Source organism: Chrysemys picta, chromosome 12 (assembly GCF_011386835.1).
Source record: "Chrysemys picta bellii isolate R12L10 chromosome 12, ASM1138683v2, whole genome shotgun sequence".
Taxonomy (NCBI): Eukaryota; Metazoa; Chordata; order Testudines; family Emydidae; genus Chrysemys; species Chrysemys picta.
The window spans coordinates 427,512-445,651 of record NC_088802.1 but is presented as its reverse complement, the minus strand read 5'-3'; the positions used below and the strand labels follow the sequence as shown (position 1 = coordinate 445,651).

Here is an 18,140-nt window from a genome sequence, read left to right as displayed (position 1 = left end):
GCTGATTTTGAGCAGCCAGATACCAAGGCTATCAGAGGAGCCCAGAGGGGCCAATTCGAATCAGGGAGGCTTTGAGGCAACACTTTGAAAATGAGAACCAGTAATGTATAATCTCTGTGATTAGTGCTGCAATGTTACATTACATGCAGTTTTCCTAGGAAGCAATGGTGACATTTGGGGCCTTACATTCCAGTAAGCAAATTATTAAAATGCCTGTGTATGTATTGGTAGTGCCTGCAATCTCAATTTGTAGGCAACAAATAAAGATGTTACCATTTGAAAACTTTGCTTTTATTGCACAAGAAACAGCACACTCAAGCGCACACAGATAATTGGTGGGAAAGGAGGAACCAGGGAAGGGCAGACTTTCACAGCTGTGTGTAGGTCCAGCTGTCATTGTGAAAGCTGTCCCAAGGTGGTGGAGTGAATGGGAATGTGCAGGCGGAGTTTGGGGGTGAGGGGGGGTCATGGAAATGAGTCTAAATGTGCTGCAGAGGAGGGCGCGCGGATCTGCTCAGTCTGCAGCACTATTAACGACTCTGCAGCATCTGCATTTGCTCCTCCATTACTTTAATCATCCGCTCAGTTGCGTCCTTAACAAACTCCTGATTCTCTTTTCTGTCCTGCCATTCGGCTTCCCAACCCTCCTGGCGCTCCCTTTTCTCTGCATTGGAGCAGTGCAGTACCTCCTGGAACATGTCTTCTTTGCTGTGCCTCGGGCGCTTTCTTACCTGGCAGAGACGCTCAACTGGGCTGTGTGGGGCGTTCCCCACATCTGCCAAAGCACAGGGGACAATGCACAGAAGCGGGATTGTTAAATTCACACACAACATTGAAACATTTCAGTTAAATACATCTTTTGCAACATTGCCATCACTTTCTCACTGACCCTTGCCAAGCACACATCTCTGCGAACACCCAAAGCATGATGAGTGGTGGTGGGGTGGTGGTGGTGGGCTCCACCTAGGGAAAAGAGCGCACACACTTTGCAAGGGTCATGGTGCAGCATACTAGGGGAAAAGTTCTAAAATTCCCTCACACTTTTCCATAGGCGGGGCCATTCTAGCAGATATCTCACTGCGAAAGGTAAGCAGGGAAACAAGGGCACATCCACTCCACGCTTGTGGCTTCTGCCCTGCTCCCTATGCTGATCGCCTGTGTGCCACTTTGGTTCCTGCACAAGTGATTGCCGAATGGCGCGGGAAAGTATCCTACCATGGAGGGAGGAACAAAGCTGCTCTGCCACGGAACCATCCGCAGAGGATTGTCGAGTACCTCCAGGAACCTTTCCTGGAGCTCTCTCTGGCGGATTCCCATGAGATCTCGGCATGAATCAACACCCTGTTCTGCCGTCCTGATTAGCGACACAGGAAAACGTCCACCTCACAGAAACACAGCCAGCCTCCCACATTTCTATACCCTGAACCCACCTCCACACAACACAAGTCACAGCCACTTACCAGGCGTCTCATCTCCTGCCTTCTTGCTCCCCGGACAGCGACTGCTGAGACTGGCTAGACACCTCTGGAGTGGAGAACAGTTCCTGGTTGCCTGCCCCACTGGGTAACTCCACCAGGAGCGGCACAACCTCATCTAACTCAACCTCTTCATCAATAACTTCATGCTCCAGGTTAGGGCCTCTTTCCGCTGCCTCCAGGCCCGCCAAAGCATCCGTGGTGGTGGTAGTGAGGTTGCCACCGACAATAGTGTCCAGCTCCTCATAGAACTGGCAAGTCTTAGGTGAAGCACTGGAGCAATGGTTTGCCTCCCTTGCCTTATAGTACGCCTGCCTCGGTTCCTTTATCTTCACTCTGCACTGCAGCGTGTCCCGATCATAGCCCTTTTCACACAAGTCTCGAGAAATCTGCCCGTAGGTATCCCAATTCCTACGGCTCGAGCACAGCTGGGACTGTACAGCCTCCTCTCCCCATATACTGATCAGATCCAACAGCTCTGCAGTGGTCCAAGTGGGCAAGCATTTGGTGCAAGAATTCACCATGGGATGAGACCTCTCCAGGCCGAGCCAGAAGGAAATGGAATTTCAAAAATTCCCAGGGCTTCTAAGGGGAAGGGGCAGATGGTTGTTTACCTGGCTGCAGGGCAGTGGAGTTCAAACTGCTGACCAGAGTGGTCATGAAGGGCATTGTGGGACACCTCCTGGAGGCCAATTAAAGTGTGAAATCATGCATGGTGTCTACACTGGCACTTTGTCGAGAAAAAAGACGTATTTCTCTCATTGGGGTGGTTGTATTTTGTCACCGAAACCGGGTATTTTTCCAGACAAAAGTTGCATCACAGTTTGTACACATGCACTGTTTTGGTCGACAAAAGGCAGTTTTGGTAGTGTCGATCTTAGTTATATCCAGAACCCACACTGGCTTTGATAATTATTCATGTCCCCAGTAATAATACTTTCAAGGAAGCTCCAAATTATTAATAAATTGTTAATACTATATAGTTCAACTTGAACTTGCTTTCAAGCAATAATCAAAGCTCTCTAATGTTTATAAATTTCAAAAGTAATTAAAAAGCTTGTCTAACAATTGTGTAACCGTATAAAGTATTTTTCTCTTTAGACAAGGTTAAACATGTTTCTTTAGGAAAATGACTGAAGCTGGTCATTGCAGTGCTATATTTGCTGACTGTCCATTTACCGTGCACAACAGAATTGCTTTGTTACTGTTGGGCCCATCCTTGCAGGTGGTTCTATGTGGAAGTGCTGTTACCCACAGGTAGGATCAGGCCCATAGCTGGAAAAACTAAGGTTCATGTGAGACAAGTTTAGCTTTCCTCCCCAGGTGGGGAGGGCGAATAAGAATCAAGGTGATTGTGTGATTAACTCAGAAGAGACCTGGGGAAATAAGGGAGGAGGGGCCAGGTGCCTGGGGAAGGGAGCTCAGGTGGGAGCCTAACTTCATCTAAGCGAGGCTCAGGAAGGGCAGGTGCTGAGCAGTGGTAGCTGGAGGGAGGAGGTAGCTGCAGGTGTGACTGGATCTTGGAGGGAGGAAAGGAACAGACCCCATCTCAGAGAAGGAGAGCTGTGGGGCTGCAGGTCCCAGAGAGAGAGACTGACCTGAACCCAGCTCTGGGACAGAGGGCTGGGGACTCTAGGCTCAAGGAGAGAGGCATGTGTTTGAATTCTGCAGGAAAGACAGACACTCGGAGCTGAGAGTCTGTGCTCAGCTTGGAACTGAGGTGCACATTTTATTAAAATGGATCCCAGAAGGGGAATGGGTTGATTATCTGGCTTATGTGGACTTGTTAAAGGGCCCTGAGCAGAAAGGGAAACTGAGGCAGGGCTCTGCAAACCCACCCCATGTCATAAGAGTGTGCTTGGGAGGCCACTAACCCTGCTACAGGCTGGGTTTCTAGGGCAAGGATCCTGATCAGCTGTGGCTGCAGGGGGGAGGTAACTTCCCCAGGGGTGGGTGGGAGCAGTGTTCCTGCTATTTTTTTCCATCCATGTGCAGAATTAATTTGATGTGCACCATATCAAAGTACTGTGCAGATATGTGCCACCAGCAGAACACCAAAAAACCTAGATGTAATATATATTTTAAGAAGGTTACCATAGGGATAATTACTCCAGCCAGGACAGGTTAGGCATTTTAGAACTCACTACTGAAAGAATTAAATTTAACCATAAGAGTGAAATAAAAATTATGAAATGCACAGACCAGTCAAAAAAGTAAACTAACACACTTTGAAAGAAGTATCAAAAAGTAACAACAATACACGTATGTGTTGGGAGGTGAGTGTGAAACACTGTGTGTGTGTGACAGAGACACACCGTGTGCATGTGTGAGAGACAGAGAGACGTGTATTGCCCCTTTAAGTATGCTGCCCCCCCACTTGAAGTACGCTGCCCTTTTAAGTAGATCAGCACGTTCAGCCACAGCAGCAGCTGCCAGCAAGCGCCCTCTGTCCGGAGCCTGTCGTGTGCCCCCAGCCCCGCTCTGCAGGGATGGGGACAGGGATGGGGGGAGGCAGACACCTGACATCAGCACTGCCCTGTCCCCCAGCTCTGCACACCAAGCAGGAGGCTCCCGGGCGCAGCTCCAAGGCAGAGGGCAGGAGCAGCCCACGGCAGTGGGGGGAGGGACACCTGAAGTGCGCAGCACTTGATACCCTGATGAGCGGCTGCCCAACCGCGCAACTTAGAGGGAACTTAGGGTGGGAGGGTGGCTGATCCCCAGGACAGATCATAATGTGTCTTCCCCAGGAGAGGGCAGGATCCAGGAAAGTGTCCACAGGCTCTGAGTTTATTTCCTCCTCTGCCTCTTCCCTGGTGTGTTGGCCAACACACACTCTCCTTCCCAGGCCTTCTACTGTCTCCCTTCATAGGAATGGGCAGGGGTGCTACGTGTGCATCCAACAGGCTTGGTCTCAAGAGCCTGCAAGACAGGGGGATGGGGTGCGGTGGGAGAGACTCATGCTCGGTACAGGATGTTATTGTGGTCAGGGAAGCGGGTGTGACCAGCCTATTGACCCATAGGTGCTGAATCCCTCTCTCTTCATCCAGTGGGGGTGATGCAGAGCGGATGGGAGAGGGAGGCAGGAAGGGTGAGATCTCACACACCAATAGAGCCTTGGGCAGTGATGGCTCTTTCTTGGGTTCGTTGTTGAGTTTGCAGAGGACGCCTTCAGGCAGTGGAGCAGCCCCAGCCAGAGGAGGAGGCTCTGGAAGAAGTGGACCTGGGCAGTCTAGACATTGCACTTAGCCCTCGAGGAGCCCTCAAGTCCTCTCTGGTGGTGCCAGTGATGGAAGGGGAGCAGGTGTCAATTTGTCTGAAATTCTCTCTGTCACAGAGTGTGGGGGGACACAAGGCCCTGCACCCCCGGCTTCCTGCGATTCACCATGACTCTCAGCCAGCCAGTAAAGCAGAAGGTTTATTTAGACGACAGGAACACAGTCCAAGACTGGTCTTGCAGGCACAGACAACAGGATCCGCCCCCAGTTAGGTCCATCTTGGGGTCCCAGGGCACCACAGCCCCCTTGGGAGGTCAGAGCCCTGTCTGCCTCCCAGCCATTCCACCAGCCAGCTCCCGAAACTCTCTCTCCAGCCTTTGTTCAGTTTCCCGGGCAAAGGTGTCACCTGGCCTCTAACCCCTTCCTGGGTTCTCACGTTACATGCTCAGGTATTCGCCTTCGGGCAGTCTCCCATCCCCCAACGCAGACCATCCTAGCCAAACTCCCCTGCCTTCCCAGCCAACACTCCCAACTCAGCATTCAAAGACCACATTAAGAACAGTCCCAGTTCGTCACATCTCTCCCCCTTCGAGACCGAACTGAGCGGGGTCACTTCAGCCAGTGACCCGGGGAAGTTCGAACCTATCCCCGTTCCCATGGATGCCCCAGCATCCCTCCCATTCCTTGGTGAGAATTACACCAGGCCCTTCCAGTTTCATGCCCCCCTTAGGTCGGGTGTGCTCGATGGCACTCGTAGTTCGCATGTGGGAAGGTTTATGCGGCCTGTGCCCTTTTCCCACCCCAATACCCCTGGGGTTCCAACTGGGCTGGGGTCTTCTCCCAGCATTCCAGTCGGGAGGTCTGTGCTTCGGGCTCTCTTGGTTCAGAGCCCCCCTTTTAACCTTGGCCACCCTCTGGAAAGGCTCCTCTATGCTGGGCAAGGGTCCTAAAGCTGTTTTCCCCTTGTCCCAGGCCTTCCTCCCCCTCTGACGGGGTCACAGGATCGGCAGTACTGTCGGACAGTAGTAAAGACCCCAGGCCAGTAAAAGCTCCGTAGCAGCCTCTGCTGGGTACGCCAGGTTCCCTGGTGCCCTGAGAGGGGAATGTAATGGGTCCGGTACAGCAGCTGGCGGCGATACTTCTGGGGTACCACCAGCTGCCTCCTGATCCCCCCGACTCCATTTTCCCTGGGGGAGCCCATTCTCGGTACAGGAACCCCCTTCTCCCACAGGAACCTTTTCCGGCCACCTCTCCCCATGGTCTGTACCGCACTGAGGTCGGCCAGGTCCCTTATCTTCCGCAAGGAGGGATCTCTCTGCAACTCGGCCTGGAACTCAGCAGCTGGGACAGGGATGGCCACCTGTTCTCTCTCGCTGGCTGGGTCTGAAGCCGCAGCCTCCCTGAGCCGTGTCCCTGGGTGTTCCCTCCCCATCAAGTTAGGGTCCTGCGCCTCGGGCAAGGCACCCTCCCCGTTGTCAGGGCCAGTGGCGGATTAATAATTTTGCCACCCCTAGGCCGGGAAATAATTGCTGCCCTGGCCCCGCCCCGACTCCGCCCCTTTCCTGCCCCCTTTCCAACCCCCTCCCCAAAGTCCCCGCCCCCAACTCCACCCCCTCCCTTCCCCTATTGGATCCCTTCCCCAAATCCCCGCCCCGGCCCTGCCTCTTCCCCCCAGCGCGTGGCGTTTCCCCTCCTCCCCCCTCTCCCTGCCCCGCGAAACAGCTGTTTCGCGGCGCAAGCACTGGGACGGGAGAGAAACAGGACCCGCCGGCGTGCTTGCAGAGGAGGCAGAGGTGAGCTGGAGCAGGGGGGCAGGGCGCAGAGGGGAGCTTCCGCCCCTGCAAATTTGCCGGCCTAGGCAATAATACGGCACTGGTCAGGACGCAGTGCCCCTCGCCGGCTCTGACTACGGGTCACAACCAGGATACCCTGGGGGTTGCTTGGCCAGTCCTCCAGGTCCCCCCCCATCAACACCTCAGTGGGCAAATATGGGTGTATCCCCGCGTCCTTGGGGCCCTCCTTGGCCCCCCCACCTCAGGCGTACCCTCGCCACAGGCACTTTGACTGGGGTCCCGCCCACCCCTGTCAGGGTCAGGTAGGTGTTGGGCACCACCTGATCTGGGGCCACCACCTCGGGCCGGGCCAGCATCACCTCTGTGCCCGTATCCCAGTATTCATTGACCTTCCTCCCATCCACCTCCAGGGGAACAAGGTCCTCTCTCCGGAGGGACAGCCCTGCGCCCACCCTATAAACCAAAAACCCTGAGTCTGGAGCATCCAACCCCCCAGAGGAGCTGGCCCAGGGCCTCCTCTCTCCTGAGCCGTTGAGAAGCTGTCAGCCCCCCTTGCCTGGGCCGTCTTCCCCTCGTCCGGCTGGGTCTCTACCCAGTCAACCCTCTGCGGGTTGGGTCTGCTCAGTCTGTCCCTGAGCCTGAGGCACTGGGCCCGTATGTGGCTTCTTTGGCCACAGTGATAGCAGCCCATGTCCCGTGGGTCCCCTCGAGCGGGTCGGATGGACCTGACGCTGGATGTTCCCCTTTGGTGGGGGTTCTCCATATTTCCCCGCTGGGAGGTCCCATGATGTCTCTCTCTCTGTGTTGTGGTGGGACTGGTCCTTTGGGACTCCTCCCTGTTATCCCCTGACCAGCTCTTTACAAACTCATCGGCCAGCTGGCCTGCATGTTGCGGGTTCTCTGGCTTTTTGTCCCTCAACCACAGCCTCAGGTCGGATGGGCATTGCTCATACAGTTGCTCCAGTACCAGCAGTATAACCAGGTCCTCCTTCATCTGGGCCCCATCTGCCCACTTGCTGGCGTATCCCTCCAGGTGGACGGCTAGTTGCAGATATGAGATCTCAGAGATTTTATCCTGACTCCGCAACCTTTCCCGGTACATCTCAGGAGTCAGCCCAAACTCACGTAGCAGGGCCTTTTTGAATAGTTCGTAGTCCCCTTTCTCTGCCTCTTCCAGTTGGCGGTACAATGCCACGGCTTTGGGGTCCAGTAAGGGGGTGAGAACCTGGAGTCTGTACGCAGTATGAACCTGGTGCAGCTCGCAGAGGCATCCGTCTCAAAGGCATCCAGGAAGTCATCCATGTCCTCCCCCTCCTTACGTGTGGCCAGGATGCACTTATCAAAGCTCCGTGCAGTCCTGGGTCCCCCCTCACTCACCGCAGCCGGGGGCTCGCTGCCCCTCAGCCTGGCCAGTTCCAGTTCATGATGCCTCTGTCTCTCTTCATGCTGCCTCTGTTTCTCTTTCTCCTCCCGTTCATGCTGTCTCTGTTGTTCACGATCCTCCAGCTCTCTCCGTTTTAGCTCTTTCTCCCATTCCAGCCGCTTCCGCTCCACGGATGCCGCGAGTCGCTGGGAGGATCCCCTGCTGGCCGGGGGGGTCTCGGTATTTGCTGGGCTCCTCCCCGCCCTTCCCCTAGGCATAGGAAGGAGGGGTCTCGGGAAGCCCTCAGCAGCCGGCTGACCACTCCCAGCTGGGACAGACACTGGTGCCTGCGCTGCATCTGCCAGGCTGCTTCCCTCAGAGACAGGGATCAGTTCATTCGAGCGATCTCCCTCCTCCAGCCGGGCAATGAGCTGTTCTTTGGTGAGCCTCCCACTGCGCAGCCGCCTCTGCTTGCACAGCTCCACCAGGTCGCTCTTAAGCCGCTTGGCATACATCTTCCTGCTGGCCACTCACCAGCCTGTGTGCTCACAGCTCCCCACAGTTCCCAGGGGGACCCCTAGTGTGCCAGCCCTTCTCGAGGTCACCACCTCCCTTGCAATCCCCCGGGGGACCCTGTTACTGCAAAAGTCCTTCTCACTGGTCACACACTCCCAGGGGTGAATCACCCCCTGAAACCGTCTCTCTCTGACTCTTCAGCACGCCTGGTCCCCGTCAATCCCCCTTCGTTTTACTGCTCCCCAGTCACTTACTGCAGGAAGCGCCATCCATGGGGTGCAGTAGATCCTGCCGCTGCCACCAGTTGTCACGGAATGTTGGGGGACACAAGGCCCTGCACCCCCAGCTTCCTGTGATTCACCATGACTCTCAGCCAGCCAGTAAAGCAGATGGTTTATTTGGATGACAGGAACACAGTCCAAGACAGGTCTTGCAGGCACAGACAACAGGATACCCCTCAGTTAGGTCCATCTTGGGGTCCCAGGGCACCACAGCCCCCTTGGGAGGTCAGAGCCCTGTCTGCCTCCCAGCCATTCCACCAGCCAGCTCTCAAAACTCCCCTTCCAGCCTTTGTTCAGTTTCCCGGGCAAAGGTGTCACCTGGCCTCTAACCCCTTCCTGGGTTCTCATGTTAAATGCTCAGATATCTTCCCTCAAGGCCAGTCTCCCATCCCCCCATGCAGACTGTCCTAGCCACACTCCCCTGCCTTCCCAGCCAACACTCCCCACTCAGCAGTCAAAGACCACATTGAGAACAGTTCCAGTTCATCACATCCTCTCTCTCTATATGCATCCGAAGAAGTGGGCTGTAGCCTACGAAAGCTTATGCTCTAATAAATTTGTTAGTCTCTAAGGTGCCACAAGTACTCCTGTTCTTCTCTCTCTCCAGTGTCTGAGTAGCAAGGTGCCTCCCTGAGAGCAGAGAGAGGTTTCTCATTTCCATGGGTTGGGTCCTGGGCAGAGGTGAAAGTAAGCCGGTCCGGTACACTGTGCCAGACAGGACTGGCTTCTCCGGCGGTGATTTAAAGGGCCCAGGGCTCCTGCCACTGCAGGGAGCCTCAGGCCCTTTGAATTCCTGCCCAAGACCTGCCGCCCTGGGGTAGCAGCAGCAGGGCTCCCGTGGTGATTTAAAGGGCCCAGAGCTCCGCGGTGGCCGGAGCGCCGGCCCTCTAATTCGCCCCTGTGCCCCGGGGCTCCCAGCCGCCTCTGCAGCTGGTAGCTCCGGGGTGATAGGACCTTTAAATCTTGAAAGGCCCCGCCTCTTCCAGTTGAGGCCACGCCCCTGCTCAGGACTCCAGCGTACTGGTAAGTCCTTTAAATTACTTTCACCCCTGGTCCTGGGGAAGGTCAATCTCTGCCTTTGGCTGGTAATTGTTTGGGATTCTCCACACACACACACCCCCCCCCCACACTGCCTTCCCCATGACTGAATGTGAAGGAGGGCGACCTGCATGCAACTAGAGATGCTCTGTAGTGTCTGGTCTGTACTTCCACGTCACGGGGTGTGTCACTGGACACCACATTGTTCTCCATGTGTATACTCAGTCTTCTCTCTCTTCAGTCGACCAGCACATCCTGTATAAGGTGAGAGTGTGGAGTGACCTCGGGGGCTGTCGGCCCTTATGCATGCTGACCTTTCCAGGCATTGGGTAGGCTGGAGGTGAATAGAGAAGAGGGCTCCAGGAAGCAGCAGCTAGGTGACTCTGTCTGTCAGGGGGTGGGGCTGTGTGTGCACCATGCACAAGTGTTCTGTCTTTCTCATTTCAGACCCTAATGACACTGTATGGATGAGAGAATGGCCAAACCTGTGGCAGAGCCCAAGAGAAGGCGCCACCACCCTGAGCCCAGCCGGAGGGATGGAAACCAGACAGCAAGCTGCAGAATAATGGAAATTTGCTGAAGTATTGAGAGAGGGCTGCAAAGACTCTTGTCTGGGGTGAGAATTTGTTATGTTACCATGGGGTGGGGCGCTGAGGAAAGGCCTCTGCATCTAATTGGGGCACGATACGCTTGGGGGAGCCGGTTGTGCCCTCACAAGGAGTTGGCAAGGGAGAGTGAGTGTTTCTGAAGTACGGTAACTTCCTGGAGAGCAACTTGCCTGTAACCAGAGATGCTCGGTCCTCAATGCTCTTCCTTCCACATCACTGGGTGAGGGTCCCTGGTCACAGCCCTGTAGCCCTGCTCTCTACCGACTCTGGCTTGCTTCAGAGGACATGAACATTCTGGTTAGGGGGGCAGACGTCTGTGGGATAAAGGCAAAGGGAAGGGACAATAGAGTGCTGTGTGATGATTTTGGGTGCAGGAGCAGCCTGGCGCTTCTTACATGTTGCCATGACTGCCCTGGGGAGGTGTAGGACAAGTCCTTCTGGAACAGCAATCACTGGAGCCAAATACCGTTACAGTCTCTACCGCCCACTCGATGTTCTTGGGGTGTGTTTCCTGCCAGGGAGAACTGGTGGAGAATAATTTCAGCTCTGTCCTGAGACTGAGCGGTAGGACAGCCCGGCTTTGAGACAGGTGCCAGGCAAGATCAGCTGGGAGTAGAGATCAGGGTGGCAGTGTGGGGGGTGGGGAGGATTTGCGGAGGCTATAGCCACCCTAAAATTGGTCTTAACCCCCCATCCACCTCTCCCAGCACAAAGGGGAAACGTTAGGGAGATACTTTGCTGCTGCTGGCGGCGGTGTTGCCTTCAGCGCTGGGTGCCCAGCCAGCACCCGCCGCTCTTTGGCCGTCCACCTCTAAAGGCAGAGCTGCCGCCACCAAAAGTAAGTCTGAGTATGGGGCCCAAGAGCAGCCCCAGGCTGGTGTCGCCACCCACCAGGGTTTGCTGCCCAGGGCCGGCGTTGGGTCCAGGGCTCCCTATAGCAGCCCAGAGTGATGCTCCTGGGCCCCCCTCCCGGCAGTCGCTGCTCCCCACAGTCGCCGCTTTGCCTGCCCTGGAGCTGGGCCTCCCTGCAAGCAGTCGAAGGGCGGTGGTGAGCTGAGGAGCACTTGCAGCCCCAGGGTCAGAGCAGCAGCAGGAAGAGGCGAAGCCGCACCCTGGCACCTGCCAGCACAGCAGCCGCTGCGCCCCGCACGACCCAGCTCCAGCTTCCGACCTGGCCAGGGAGGGGGGCCTGGGGGGACCAGGCGGGGCTGGCACTTAACTGAGGAGGAGCAGCGATGGGGCCACAGACAGAGGTGCCAAATGCAGTCTAGTCCCTCCTAGTTTTCTGTCTAGCCCACCGCACCCCCCACCTGTGAAGAGGCTGGTGCTGCCCCTGACTAAGATCAATGGCTGGTAAAGGCTGAGTACAGACTGGTGCTTCCTTTTAGCTGGGGCTTGGTTTGTAATACAAGGTTTCCTGCTCATTCCGAGTGCAGGGGGAGAATTTCCACATCTTGGGAGCTGCTGATCTCCCTGGGCTGGGAAGAGCACGTCCTCCTGAGCAGAGGCCCCCCACAGCCTGTGACACTCCCCCCCCCGCCACCCCTGCTGGTGCAGGTGCACCTCCACCAGAGATGCACCAGAAAGAGCGACCACAGCCGAGCTTTTAATTAAAACAAAACCAAAACCCAACAGGGCCAGGCAGAGCAGAGCCGTGGTACTGACCGTGGGGAGGTGCTGAGGTAGAATCTCTTCAAGTCCCCCAGCCAAGACTCTCCCCCAACTGCCCCAGCCAGGCCCTCCCCCCAACTGCCTCAGTCAAGACCCCACCATGCACCCCCCAATGCCCAGGTAGCCCCGCCCATATAATCCCCACAGTGCTCTGCACCAGCCAACCAGACCTCCACCACTTCGCCGCAAACTGTAGCCTCCCCCCCAGGTCCCACACACCCCACCCTTCATTAGACCAAGATTTTGCGCCCCCCCTCCTCCAATTCAGACTCTCCCCTCGAAACAGCATCCTTTACTCCGCCCTCCCCCCGGGATCGTCCCCATCACATTCCCCAGGGGGCAGGAGGACTCCTCCCCCTCATTCTGCTTCCATATCCCCCCTCACACACTCTGGGATCCCCTCAGGTGGCATCTCTCCAGTGCCCCCTCCCCACACAAACCCACACAGCCCATGTCCCCCCCACCCCCCGCTGGTGCAGGTGCACATGCCCCACACCAACAGAAAGAGGGAGGCACACACACACACACACACACACACACACACACACACACACACACACACCTCAACTGGCCCCAGCAGACCCAGGGTACAGCCATAATACAACCAACCTCCCCAAGAGACCCCCGTCCAGTGCACCACACCACCACAGATGCCCCAACACTGACCAACACGTTGGCACGGTGCCACCCCCACTCCCCCTCCAGCCTCATGGACACCGCCCCCCCGGCCTGGCCATGCCACGCCCCAATCTCCACTCAACTCCCCCAAGCAACAGCAGCCCTCCTGCAAATTTCCAGTGATGGGTGACAGCCTCAGGTGGGCTGGGGGGGAAAGAAGGGGGACACCTCAAGTGAGCAGCTGGGGGGTGTCCAGTTTTCTCTCTGGAACACATGGTCACCCTGCAGCTCCCAGCTGCTGAGGGGGCCCCACCTGCAGCTCCCAGACGCTGTGGGCAGCGAGGGACCCGCACAGCTCCCAGCCACCACTGTGGCAGGGGAACCCATGGAGCCGCAGCAGCAAAAGTCACAGACCGGTCACGGCTTCCGTGAATTTTTGTTTCTTGCCCGTGACCGGTCCGTGACTTTTACTAAAAACAACCGTGACAAAACCTTCGCCTTAGTCATAGGCCATGTGTGCAATGGACTCCATTGATGAACGCTAAGCTTCAGCCTCACGCATAATTGAATTACAAGTGGCAAGAGCTGTCCATTCAGGAGCTTTAAACCAATCTGCTCATCTGACTGTCTCCTCTAATTTCTGTTCTCTGCCACAACCCCTTTGCTTCTGCAATAAAGGATTGAGGCCCAGAGCCTCAAACATAGGTGCCTCATTTCCACTGATTTCAGTGGACGTTAGGAGCCTAAATACCTTTTAAGGATCTGTTTTAGTCCTTAACCTTCCTAGGAGATCCCTGTGCACTCCGCCTGCTTGAAAATGCAGCCAGAGATGCTGAAAACATAAGGAAGCTGTGACCTGACTGCACAAACCCACTCTATCATGTTAGCTCTGAAGCCTAATGATACTTCAATGTAAACCCTACTAATCTTGTTGCAATGACTTCAGGAGAGAATTCACCTAGTGTCTTTATCCACCCACAATTGATGTCAGAAGACAGAGGTGAAAGACACGGAGTCGTTGCCCCCTTCCTTGCCCCTGCAGGATTGTTCTTGCAGGCAATGCTCCAGATTAAATTTTAAAATGACTTCACCAATAGAGCCACTACCTCAGCTGAGACTCTCCACCCACAACTGTTTTCTCATTCCCATCTTCTCCCTTGAGCCCAAGTGTTCCTTAATGTCCATCCCCTTCTACATCTGCTGCTGGGCTGCAAGTGAATTAACCAGGGAGGAGCCAGAGAACGAGCAATCAGGTTAGGAAGCTGAGTGCAACTGCAACGGGGAATAAATGGCATGACTGTGAGGCGAAAAGGTGACATCCTTCTCTCCCCCCACTTAAAGGACTCAGTGCCTCACACTAGCAGCCAATACAGGAACATGCTGGCACAGAACAGTTCAGAGTCCTCTGTTCCTACGATGCGGTGGTGTCTTGTAAGTTAGCCACCAGTTTTAGACAGCAAAAGGAGTATTTTCCTCCTGCCAGAGCTGTTCCACGTGCTCTAGCTAGATTGTTGCCTTGAGGCAGTCAGGAGCCACTGTGGAGTAAAGTGGCTTTGGTGCTCACGTGCAATGTGTGTTTGGTGTGATTTTAACTACATCTCTCGGCTATGGACCATCCCTGCCTATCACCCGGTTATGGGAATCTGCTCTTGATGTCTGGAGACTACGCATGGAGACTCCGTGGAAGCTTCAGCTGCTTCAAAGCGTATTGGCCTTGCGTTATAGTGGGACTAGCTACAAGGAACACAAGGGGTCTGTTTCTGATTAAAGTCTCGTGGCTTGGGTCCCAGCCCCCCAAAACCCATCCATGTGTTGCTAGATTTGCACATGGAGGCTGCAGAGTCCTCGACTGTGCAATGAACTTTACTAGTTGGTATGACCGAACAGGCCTGCACTTTCAGGCCACGGTGTGACATTCAGCTGTACAGCCAAGCATTTGCTGTGGGAAGGGATCTAGTGACTCCAGTAAGTTGTGGTTTCTTAGGAGCTGCATTTGAACCAGTGGAAAATAAAACCTCAAACTCTCAAATTGTGTCTCGTGCTGGCAGAGTGGAGCACAACGTGTTTGGTTCAGGATGTGCAAAAAGCTGGTGTGTACCGTACCGCAAAAGCCAAGACGACCACTCACAACTCCAGCTGCCAGTGACACAGAGGAAGTAGTCGACAGGGGCCATCTTACAGATGAGTAAAAGACCAGGCCAGAACGCAAGGACATGCCAGGAGAACGTATGAGTGCCCAGCCCTGCCAGCAAAGACTGATGAAGTGATGGCAGTTTGAGAGGGGAAGACGTGATGTCCCTAGCTTCTGTTTGCCAGAAGCTGGGAATGGGCGATGGGATGGGTCACTTGATGATTACCTGGTCTGTTCATTCCCTCTGGGGCACCTGGCATTGGCCACTGTCAGAAGACAGGATACTGGGCTAGATGGACCTTTGGTCTGACCCAGTCTGGCCGTTCTTATAACATCAGTAACAACAGGATAGCAAATTCCAATAAGAGGATCCAAAAAATAGCAACCACAGCTTGGCCTAAAACTAGGGACCAGCAGTGGCAGTATGGGGGGGGGGGGGGCTACACTGGGCACCTCGGTGTTACTTGTGCCAGGGCAGCCAAAATTTACACACGTGTGGAAAGGGACTTTGAAACCTCTGGGGTAAATTCCCCCTGGTGTGAGCGAGTGGAACCCTGCAGCACCCAATGGAGGTCAGGGGGAGTTTAGCCTCTAACTGTAGATGTCTAGTGCAGAGGGGAAAGGCAAACCGGTGGCTTGGAGAGGCCCCTGAAAGTGACAACTGCAAGAGAGTCCCGTGGCAGGTGGTCTACAGGATACGCTCTGGCTGTTGAATCCCCATAAAGAAAGGATTCCCTCTAACTGATCAACATTTGATGCCCAAATGAAGGTTGGGCGAACCGGTCTGAACAAAGAGCAAATGTTGAAGCTCTTTTGGGGGGTCCCCTACAGACTTGCATCCAAATAACACATGGTATAAACTGAAGCCGACTTAACTGTTTTGAAAAACAATGAGGAGTCCGGTGGCACCTTAAAGACTAACAGATTTATTTGGGCATAAGCTTTCGTGGGTAAACAAAACTCCCTTCTTCAGATGCATGAAGTGAAAATTACAGATGCAGGCATAAATACACTGACACATGAAGAGAAGGGAGTTTACCTTACAAGTGGAGAACCAGTGCTGAAAGGGTCAATTCAGTCAGGGTGGATGTGGTCCACTCCCAATAATTGATGAAGAGGTGTCCCCTAGCGCCCCTCCGCTACTTGCACTGCATTGATGAAATCTTCATCTTATGGACCCACGGGAAGGAGGCCCTTGAGGAATTCCACCTGGATTTCAACAGTTTCCACCCCACCATCAACCTCAGCCTGGACCACTCCACACAAGAGATCCATTTCCTGGACACTACAGTGCAAATAAGTGATGGTCACATAAACACCACCCTATACCGGAAACCTACTCATAGGTGCCGACTCTGTGGGTGCTCCGGGGCTGGCACACCCATGGGGAAAAATTAGTGGGTGCTCTGCACCCACCGGCAGCCAAGCTCCTCTACCCGCCCCCTCCCCTGAGCGCGCCGCGTCCCCGCTCCTCCACCTATCTCCCAGTGCTTGCCACCGGCAAACAGCTGTAGCACGCTCCGGGAGGGAGGGGGAGGAGTGGGAACGTGGTGTGCTCAGGGGAGGAGGCGGGGAAGAGGTGGGGCCGGGATTTGGGGAAGGAGTCGGAATAGGGGCAGGGAGGGGGCAGAGTTGGGGCAGGGACTTTGGGGAAGGGGCGGGAATGGGGATGGGAGGGGGAAGGGCAGGGGTGGAGTTGGGGCGGTGCCAGGGGCAGAGGGGGGTCAAGCACCCACCGGCGCCAGTAGAAGTCGGCGCCTATGAACCTACTGACTGCGATACTTATCTACATGCCTCCTGCTTCTACCCAGGATACATCACATGATCCACTGTCTACAGCCAAGACGAGCAGCCCTCACTGGAAATGCCAAGGTCAGGGCGGGCTGCAAAAGGAAGAGCAGATACTCCCAAGACTGGCGGGTAACACTGCAGTTAAACTCCCCAACCAGTCACAAACTGTGCTTCTAATCCCCCCTCCCCCACCCACCCACATACTGGTTATCAAGACACAAAAAATAAATCACACAGCTCCCTCTATTGCATTCCAGTTCTCTGGCTCCCAATCAGCACCTAGGTCCAGTACAGTGAGAAGTTATTTAAAAAACTCTGCTCACATGTACAAAATGTTCTTCTGATCCCAAAGGGTCAGCCATGTCACCAGGGCAGTACAGGTTTGGATCTTACCCAAAATGCCACGCTGCCAGCCAATGCTTTAATGTCTAAAACTAAAGCTTTATTATAAAGAAAAAAGAAAGAACAAGAAGAGAGATGGTAAATGGTAAAACAGTCACATACAAAGCCTTCAAAGTCCATCAGGTTCCTAGCAGTGTTGGTGAGTTTGCTGGCTTGAAAGTCCCTCTGGAAAACATTCACAGCTTGGATGGATCATTCAGTCCTTTGTTCAGAGCTTCGTTTGTAGAACGGTTACTCCAGAGGTAAGAAGCAGGAATAAAGACAAGAAGCAGGACTGAAGACAAAATGGAGAAGATGCAGCGGCCTTTTATAGACTTTTGCCATGCGGCTTATACTACCTTTGTCCCAAACACAAGCTGCTCAGTACATGGCCTGGAAGCCTCAGAGTTCTGTCCATGCACCTCCATGCCGTGCTGCGTCATCATGTGTATCCCTTGCCTTCTCTCAATGGGTCAGTTGTGTAGCAGATGGTCCTTAATGGGCCATCATGCTGATTCCAAACTGCCTGGGGGTGTCGCCCAGAAGCATAGCCCAAGTTTAAAATACAGACATGCATACATATCTATAACTCCTAATACAAAAGGTGATACAAACATATAAACAAGATTATCATATCTGGCAAATCATAACATTTTTGCAGATATCTTACACGGCATATCTGCCATAACTCATTGCAATTTTACACTACTGGTATTCAGAATATCCTGAAGTGTCCCCCAGATTCCATACAGCGTCACACTTACATCCCAGCTTTCTGAATTGAGCAGGGCTGACTTGTTCTTGCCGGGTGTCTCAACCAGCCGGGAGGCAGGCGGCCTCTGCTCTCTGTGGCAAAGTATCCAGCAGGCTGCTGCAACTGCCCTGCTTCTAGCTAAACCCAGGCAGGCTTTCCTTGCACAATTCTCTGGAGACTTTGTGCTCTACTGCACACACAAAAAACCCTAAAGAGAGGCCTCCGTATCGGCTGGCTCCCTAACCTAAAAGGAAAGGATGGCGCACAAGAGGAGAGGGAGCAAAGTGAACAATGCTCTCGTAGTTTAATACAGTCATACCTGAATTCCGCTCACCTGTTGGCTAAATCTGTCTCCCAGCACAAGGGTTAGGGGACCACTGCCCAGTTAGAAGCCCAGAGCTGGCAGCGTGGTAGAGCATCATGACTTGGGCTCTGCTCCCAGGCCCCCTGGCTCCGGATTGTCCGTGTGGGAATGTGAGGGCGCAGGGAACCTGGCACCGAATGC

The 18,140-nt window shown here is 54.5% G+C and overlaps 1 long non-coding RNA gene across 1 annotated transcript; it reads right to left on the bottom strand.

Annotated features, from left to right (window-relative positions):
* Window positions 1-279: 279 nt before the first annotated feature.
* On the bottom strand, window positions 280-16,201 carry LOC135974866 (uncharacterized). Its single transcript, XR_010591949.1, has 4 exons — window positions 15,749-16,201; window positions 10,460-10,603; window positions 1,461-9,936; window positions 280-775 (listed from the first exon to the last, which is right to left on the bottom strand). It is a non-coding gene; the product is annotated as an uncharacterized LOC135974866 (long non-coding RNA).
* Window positions 16,202-18,140: the final 1,939 nt, after the last annotated feature.